The sequence below is a fragment of the Ostrea edulis genome, chromosome 8 (assembly GCF_947568905.1).
Source record: "Ostrea edulis chromosome 8, xbOstEdul1.1, whole genome shotgun sequence".
In the NCBI taxonomy this organism is placed as follows: domain Eukaryota; kingdom Metazoa; phylum Mollusca; class Bivalvia; order Ostreida; family Ostreidae; genus Ostrea; species Ostrea edulis.
In genome coordinates, this window is record NC_079171.1 from 4,799,259 (window position 1) to 4,808,620 (window position 9,362).

Sequence of the window (9,362 nt, forward strand, 5' to 3'; positions counted from 1 at the left end):
ATTGGAAGCAACTTCTATTTATCATAGAATAACAAACAACATATCACCAGAAAGAAGATATATTTTACTTTTCAAATATAACTGGTATATTATTGTTAAATGAAACGTATTAGCGTAATTAAAGTTTTATCAGTTTTTTACTGTATATTTCATATAAAATTCCTTATCGATAGATATCGGTTATCTGACGCATGCGCAATGGAGAATGTCACTGATTGTTGACCATGAAAGTGCAGCTGGTGTATTTTTTGTATGTTTCTCAATCATTACCATAAAAGCTTCTTTTCGTAATATGTATGATAAACAAGTGTATATTGTTGTATTTGTTAATAAAGTGCAGCTGGTGTATTTTTTTGGTATGTTTCTCAATCGTTGCCATAAAAGCATCTTTTCGTAACATTTGGGGTGGCCCTAAAAAGGGCCGTTTGGTCCTAAGACCGACTTTTTCGCCTTCAATGCCTGGATCCGGTAAACCGGCATAACGGGCACCGTACCCGGGTGTGTCTCCTCTCCTCTATCCGCTCCACACACATACAGCAAGCTGGGCGCTGCCCACATCCCCCACACGTAATTCCGGAGTGTACCCTGTCTTGCCAGCAGACAGGGCACTTAAACCAGATAGGAACTGTCCAGCCAGGGACAGTCATTGGGTGGATCCTAGGTGGATGACTTGCCACAGGTGCGTGGGCTGGCCTCGGTGGCGGAGTCCTCCCTGCAAACCAGATGGTAGGTGGTGGGGGGTCTTGCAGGGGCTGCTGGTCTTGGCGGTGATGGTGGCGGGGTGTCCGGCACCAACAGCGATGGACTCTGGGCCGGGCTTGTAGGTGGCGCCGGGGACGGTGATCTTGGCGAATACTCCACCGGCGATGCTGACGACTCGCTCATCGGCACCGGGCTGTATTCCTCCGGTGCCGATGGCATCACTGGTGGTCGCAATGCAGGCGTCGCCGGGGAGTAGGGTGGTGATGGTGGCCCGTCGGTGTGGTCTCGTTGCCTTAGACATCCGAGCGGTGCGGCGGCGTCCCATCCCTTCGTCTTCCTGCCGCACCCGGTTGACGATCTCGCGCGCCCCAGTGCTCTCGAAAGGGGAAGAGGTGCTCAGGTCGTTCTGGGAACGAACGACCCAATTCTCCCCTACCCGTTCCTCAGCCACCACCACCAGCCGGTACCGGAATCCAGGCAGGGACTGAAAGTTGTAGATGGGTTCCCTTCTTCCTTCAGCCATTGTTGTTCTTCTATCTTCAATTCTTCTAATCTTAAAATATTCTTAAATCGGTGCTGGATCACCAGTGAAGCGAACTGGCGAGCGCGCCGGTATATAACGAGAGAGCACGGACCTCCTTGAAAACATCCCTCGCTTCGGAGACGAAGCCAAGATGGCGGCCGTCAAAATGGCTGATTTGTGCTTTCGAGAAGAGTTTTTTCTCATTTTCTTTTTCTAGACATTCGATATCTGTGCATTGTGGATTTGATCTGATAGATTCAGAGACGCGGAATTCGTTAAGCTTACTTTTATTTTGCTACGTCGCATGGTATATAAATAATCGAAGGTCAAAGAGGTCGAGTCGAGGCCCGATGTTTCTTCTCCGCCTCTTTAAAAATTTATTTCTCGACCATGTACATCCATAAAAACATCTCATAAGGTCTATTCGATAGAAAACACCTTATTTGATTCGATTTTCACTCTGCATTTAGGATTTTCTGGATTCCTCATCAAATAAACTCTTCTCCGAGAGACTCAACAAAACACAGCTTTCGTTTAAACAATTTTATTCATGTCACATATCATTTCAAATACATAACTCCCACACACAACACCAATACACATGTCTTTTTAAAATAGGGTCCAACATTTTTTCCATTTCTCGAATCCTGCGTTGAAATCGATATCGATCAGCGGCTACAGTCATCCAGATACTTTTTCGGTCTTCTTCGGGTAACAGATACACTTCATTATTGTCCAGATTAAAGGTTACACATTTTCTTGTATTTTGTTGTACATATAGTGAAGATACTGCACTCGAAGGGTCTCGATTACTCCACTGATGTGCGGCTTTGTTCTCTTTAATTCCTCTGCTACTAAATGAATCAACACCAGTGACTCGCGGTTGATACGGTTCTCGATCAAATGTCTGCATATCCACCAATATTCTTCTAAAGTGATTGGAAATATTTCCGAACGAAGATAGGATTTGAATTTTTGAAAACCTGGCAAGTTTTCTATTTCCTCAATACACTGTAGGACAAATGTTTTTTTCGATGTTATCCCTCGCAGTCATGATCCCGCAATGAAAAATCGAACTGGTGAAAGTTCTTTATATTTTATGTACACTTCTCGAAGCCAGTCCTTGGTGATACTTTCAACCTCGGTGGTTTTTTCTGGCATGCGTTTCTTGAATTCCTCCCCCACGACATGAATTAACATCAACCCCGCATCGTTATAGAGATTGATGTACACCTCTGTATATTGGTCCAGAGTCATTGGAAACACTCCCGATCAGAATTTTTTTTAGCAAATTGAAACACCACATCGTCTTGCATTTTCTCGACCCATTGTAATGCATGCTTATGCGCTTTTTCTGCGACTGGGTCAGGGGTTCTGGTGCTAGGGTGGGGCTCTATAAGTGATAATGCATTATTTCTTTGAAAATCTTCTTCTCTGTCCTTGGGTATTAAGTAGACAAACCAATACCATGGTTATGATGAGCAAGGATGCCTCTTTCAAAATTGTGAAATTCATGGCCCCTGGGTCAGGGGTTCTGGTATTAGGGTGGGGCCCTATTGATCATATAGTGAAAATGCATTTTATTTCTTTGAAAATCTTCTCCTCTGCTGCTGGGTATTAAGTAAACAAACTAATAGTATGATAATGATGATCAAGGATGCTTCTTTCAAAACTGAAATTTATGGCCCCTGGGTCAGGGGTTCTGGTGCAAAGGCGGGGCTGACCACATAGCTATTCAATGTTTCTTCCATCCAAAAGTAAAATTCTTATATTTAAACACAAACCTAATTCAAACATTGGAAGGTTGTTACATGATACTCAGGTGACCTCCTATAAGGCTCCTGGGCCTCTCGTTTATTCATAACGCTGAATTTTAAAGGATTCAAACACTGAGGATTAACACACCGATAAAACACGGCTCAGCCCTCGTCGTCATAGCGATCTCGACTTTGACCCTACTGTTACGTCATAGCGCTATCGATTCTTCCCCATTGTTGCGTCATAGCACGCGCTCCCATCTCATAGCGCTCTAGTTCATACCGTCCTAGCCCGGCACAGCCCGGCCGTCCTAGCACGCGCTACCTCGGCACGCGCAACCTCGGTCCACCCCTAGCTCTCGAGTGCGTTCTAAAACTTGACCTCAAAAGTGCACTCAGTTGAACCACCCATCGAGGCGCAAACTTGACCTTTTGACCTCAAAAGTGCACTCAGTTGAACCACCCATGGAGGCGGGTTATACTACTTCCGTTCCGCCGGATTAATCCAACTTTGCTCAGGAGCAAATCTAGCAAGAATAAGCATGTCTAGGTTCATTTCTAGAAATGTACAAATTGAGGCACACTTAACTGCCTCTAGCGTATTACGCTGATCCGTTCCCCCATCAGTAAATTTCATCAGTATCTTTGGTTTTTCAGCTTGATTTTCTAGAACTCTGATAATGGCTGTAGCATGCCGGAATGGATTTGTTATCGTGGTAACAACTCCTCTTACAAATGACTTGTCAGCAGCTTTGGGCACTTCACAATTTAGATATACAGATGGAGTGAGGGAGGCAATATTTTGCAGCCAAGGTAGTAGTTTCTGGTGCTAAAGTACTGAATCTTCTATTGTCTAGTATGGAATTCCTTTAGATGAGGCTTTACTCTTTGCATAAGCCTGGCACCATCAATTAGAATTTCAGGTTCAGTTCTACTGTTTCTTCTTTTAAATCCAGGTTTAACTTTCTCTATAGTTCGCTGGAAGTCGTGCTTTCCGAAAAATTATCAGGGCTCGTGTTATTTGTTACTCCGTTCTTTTTTAAGCACTGCAGTTTCAGGGCAAAATTGTGGTGTTTGGTGCACAAACACGTTATTCTTGAGGCATAGTTTACTAGTATAACATGTTTTGGTCTTGGTCTACAGAATGTTGCAAAACTTTTCTCTAATAAATTGTCCCGGCCATCCGCACTCATATCGACGGTCAAATTTGTCAATAATGATTGTACCAAATATACCAGTTCAGTCAATATGAGTCGTATTAAGCTAGTTTATTGACCAAGCATCAACAAACCATATAATTGACTGTAACAAAACAAATACACACTATTAAGAAATATGTTTAATAAAAATACAGCATACAATATATACTGTTCCTTTAGTGTTTAAAAAATATCGAATCAACTTTAGCAACGTACTTTAGTGTGTATTCGGCCAAATATTGTTTACATTTAAACAATCTCAATGTATACCAAATGAAAACTCATATACCGGTCAACAGAGGATGCTTACTCCCCGTAGGCACCTAATCCCACCTCTGGTGTGTCCAGGGGTCCGTGTTTGCCCAACTATCTATTTTGTATTGCTTATAGGAGTTTAAGATTGATCACTGTTCCTTATCTTCACCTTGCATACCAGTAAAACAGTACAATTAACCTCTGTAAACGTATAGGGAAACTCAAAGACAAGAAATTAAAAGTTATAGCTCAAAACATGGAACGATATGTCAGCTTTTCCGTAGGTGATTTGCGTTTTATTGACTCATTTCAATTTTATGGCCAGTTCGTTGGAAACGTTGGTCAGAAATTTAGCATGTGAGGGGCTCTCATATTTCAAAACTTTCACTAACATTTTCAAAGACGAAGAGACTGCAAAATTTTTATTGAGAAAAAATGTCTACTGTTACGATTATTTCGACTCGTTTGAGCGATTTGAGGAGGGCAAACTTCCCCCTGGAGAAGCTTTTTACAACCGTCTCTAAAAACAACATTTCCGAGGAAGATTACAACCATGTTCAAACTGTGTGGAAGAAATTCAACATGACAACACTCGGAGATTTACACGATCATTATGTGCTCACTGATGTGCTTTTATTAGCTGATGTCTTTGAGCGATTCCGGAACATGACTTTGGATTATTACAAGCTCGATGCATGCCATCACTTGACTTTTACGGGACTCGCTTGGGATGCTGCATTGAAAATGACAGGGATTTTTCTAGACCTCATCACATACCCCCTCATGTACAATTTTTTTGAGTTGGGATTGCGTGGTGCAGTCGGAGAGGCTACACTTTAGAGGTTGATCTCAAATACCCAGCAGAGTTGCATGATGATCACAACTGTTATCCTCTGGCCCCGGAACACAAAATCGTGCAAGATGAGGAACTTTCCCCTTACACTCAAGAATTATATGAAGAATTACATGTTACGAACAGTCTCACAATGCGAGGACGAGGAAAGACTTCTAAGCTAATCCCGACTTTAGAAGATAAAAAACATTACATTCTTCATTATAGAAATTTACAACTTTATATGTCCCTAAGAGTGAAAATTTCTCAAATCCAACGAATTTTAGAATTCCGACAAGACCCTGGCTGATGACCTACATTGACTTCAATTCCAACAAGAGAAAATATGCCGAAAACGACTTTGAGAAGGACTTTTTTAAACTAATGAATAATGCAATTTTTGGTAACACCATGGAAAATTTAAGAAATCGTGTGAATATTAAATTAGTTCACACGGAGAAAAAGCTGAAGAAATTATGTGCCAAGCGTTCTTATTTTCAATGAAGATTTGGTGGGAGTGGAGAACAAAAAAAGTCAAACTCCTCCTGAACAAGCCCGTTTATATTGGATTTGTCTAAACTTGTCATGTACAACTTTCATTACAATTTTATGGGGAAAAAATGTATGGTGACCACATTCGTCTTTTATTTACGGACACGGATAGCCTCGTGTATGGGATTGGGACACCAGACCTGGATAGAGACATTTCAAAACAAAGAAATCTTTTCAACCTATCAAATTATCCTCCAGAACACGACAATACCAACAAGAAAGCTGGCTTGAAGTTCAAAAACGAAACAGCAGGTAAATGCTTCGATTTCATGTAAAGTGATGATCTAATTGATATAACTTTTCTTAATTTTACTCTCTGGTGTGTCCAGGGGTCCGTGTTTGCCCAACTATCTATTTTGTATTGCTTGTAGGAGTTATGAGATTGATAACTGTTCGTTATCTTCACCTTGCATAAATATATGTTTTTGGGTTTTTGTTGTTTTTTTTAATTTCAAGGTTTCACGATTCGAGAATTTGTGGGGCTGCGTCCAAAGATGTATTCCCTGCTGTTATATATGTGATGGTAGTGAGAAGAAAACGGCAAAGGGTGTTTCGAAACCTGTCATCAAATATCAACTAAAACATTCTATGTATAAAGACTGTTTACTCAACCGATGTAAATATAACCACGAACTCTACTGTGTTATCGTGTTTGGATGATAAACGCTTTGTACAGTCTTGCGGTGTGGAGACCTTGGCTTACGGTGTGATATAACTATTAGTCAAAATTTACAAGATTTATTCAGAGGATAAAGTAATATTTAGAGTACGAGTTCTTAAGGCGAGAGCGATAGCTCGAGCCGGTCCCCGCGCGAATTGTGTCAGTTAGTATCATTTGGATGGTGAAAGAATGGATGGTCAGACGATGGACTCGGAGCTAATGGATATTGATTTTCTTGGTGCAAACTGGGACAATGGCATAGACGATCTTACTCTTTCTCAAATTTTCGAAACTTTAGAGAATGAAAATTTGGCATTTGAGGGAATGTGTGATTTATCTCTCAATCTGAATGAAGACGCAACTCCTAATGGTTATGGCGATTTTGGTGTAGGCATTGACACTGGCCCCGAGTTTGTCATCAAACCTGAGACACAACCTGAAGAAAATTCTACGCGCTTTAGGAAACCGGTAACAGGGGAAGAGTTAAACAAACTCGTGTCCGATCAAGAGAATGCAAACACTAAAAGCAATACAAAATGGGCGGTCAATGTATTCGAGAAATGGCGAGCATACAGGGCGGAAAATATTCCCAAACTTCACGTTATGGATTCCAAAGAAATGGGTTACTGGCTGGAGCGGTTCGTGGTAAAAATGCGAAAGAAAGACGGGACGGAGTATCCGCAAAAATCGATTTATTTGATATTGTGCGGACTGTTAAGGCACCTACGAGACAAATTGATATATGACAAGAAATTTTTGGATGAGAAAAACACATAATTCGCTGGATTTCGAAAGATTGCTGATGCACAAATGAGAAATCTCATTGATAAAGGACTTGGCTGTGACATAAAACGTGCAGACCCAATACTTCCGGAACAGGTAGAGAAACTGTGGGAAAAGGGGGTCTTTGGACAAGAAAACGGAGAACAATTGCAGTTGACGATGTTTTTTATGCTAGCAAATTATTTGGCCTCAGAGGATGTGACGAGCATCATAGTTTGACAGCTGAAGAATTTTTCATTGGCGAGGACGAGTGTGGAAATTACATAAAAGTTTGTGGGGCGATCTTCTAAAACTTATAAAGGGAGATTAGGCCAGTTAAATGTTCAGAATAAGAACATCAAACACTACTCTGATCCTGGTAAGTTGAAATTCTCTCTCTCTCTCTCTCTCGTATTGGCGTTTGTCATTCTACAATTTGAAAAAAAAGTTTGATCGCATATTGATTAGATCACTTGCATTCATTACGTTTACAAATTGTAAACTGTTCTCTCTCTCTCTCTCTCTCTCTCTCTCTCTCATGTTTTTATTGGCTAAATTTGGCTCGCTGATTAATGCTTTTTTTATTTTAGGGGAGAGATGCATAATTGATTTCTTTGATGTTTATCTGAAAGCTATTGGAGAGGTATCGGCGCCCACTGCCACCAACGGGGGATGCAAAAATCCGTTTTGCTCATCAAAACGTCGGTATAAACAAACTAAAAAGTTTCATGAAAGTGATAGCAGAAAAAGGTGAACTATGTGGAAATTTCACGAATCATAGCGGAAAACGCACATGTGCAACTCAAATGTATATTGCGGGAGTTCCAGAGCAAGAAATCATGAAAAGAACCGGACATCGATCAGAGGCAGTGCGGAAGTATAAAGATTGCAGCTCGGCTATGTTGAAAAAGGTGTCGCAAGTTCTAGATCCGCCACGGAGTTCCGTGAAGAGGTCGTTGGACCCTGAAAATGATGAGCGGTCTGACAAGCACTTCCACGGTGATGACCTGTCAGGTTTCAGCGAACCCATGTGCAAAGAAACCCAGAACGAGTCCGCAAAGCGTGAGCCTTTCAATGATTTAAGTTCCTTTCCAGCAGTTTTCAATATGTGTAATTTTACTTTCTCTATGAAGTGAATTATGCTCAGGTTGTCTCTCAACGGCATAAAGAAGCTGTTTTCTGCGGGGTTTTTTTTCCAGTTTTTATATTGCTATGAAATAACAATCTAGTCATTTCTTTTTTGTTTATTTCTAAAAATAAATTGGATGTTCCTTGATTCAAGTGTTCTTTATTTTAGTTGTTGTATAGTTTGGGTCATTTGCATAGGGAACGCCCACTGAACAGTGTTCTGTATTTTAGTTATTGTACTGTCAACTTCAAAGAAAAACATTGCCGGTCATGTCACAATTCAGATATATTGTGTACATCAGAAACGTTTATCATACTTATGAACACATATACAATGTATAGTAAGACTTCTAATGCAGTGTAAACAATTAAACACTAATCAACTATATATACACATGATACAGAGAATTAAAAATGTCTATGATAAAATTGATCTAGCAAATTTGATCATTTTTTCTTCTTCATTTATACTGTCTAAAAATCGTGGATATCAATCCTGGACAATTCTTGAAATAACTTACTTTTTGTATGGAGGTAATGAGATAACTTACTTTTTGTATGGAGGTAATGAGGGGAGAGGGAAACTACGCTATCTTTTAAATCCAAGATTTTTGACCTCGAGTCCTTTCTTTACTTTTACGGTTGTAATGGGTTCGACTATTGGGTTGTAAGGGCTAGTTTCCTCTTCCGCATGAAGATGTGTTGAAGGTGCAGCAATTATTGCCTCCGATGATGCGAGCGGGAGGTTGAGGGCTGCTGTATTGGCTGTTTTGGGGGTGGTTTCCGAGGTAGGGAATGTCAGTTCTTCCCCATGAATATTTGTTGAAGGTGCAGGAATTATTGCCTCAGATGCTAAGAGGTTGAGGGGCGTTGTACTGACCGCTGTGGGAGTGGTCTAAGAGACAAGGAATGCTAGCTCTTCCTCCTCGATCACCTTTAAAAAATCGACAATTTCTTGTATGGCTAGCATGTCAGCTTCAGCCCCGTGTTT

The 9,362-nt window shown here is 40.9% G+C and overlaps 1 pseudogene; it reads left to right on the forward strand.

Annotated features, from left to right (window-relative positions):
* The first annotated feature begins 6,158 nt into the window (after positions 1 to 6,158).
* Positions 6,159 to 9,005, forward strand: LOC125660749 (uncharacterized; annotated as a pseudogene).
* The last annotated feature ends 357 nt before the right edge of the window (positions 9,006 to 9,362 follow it).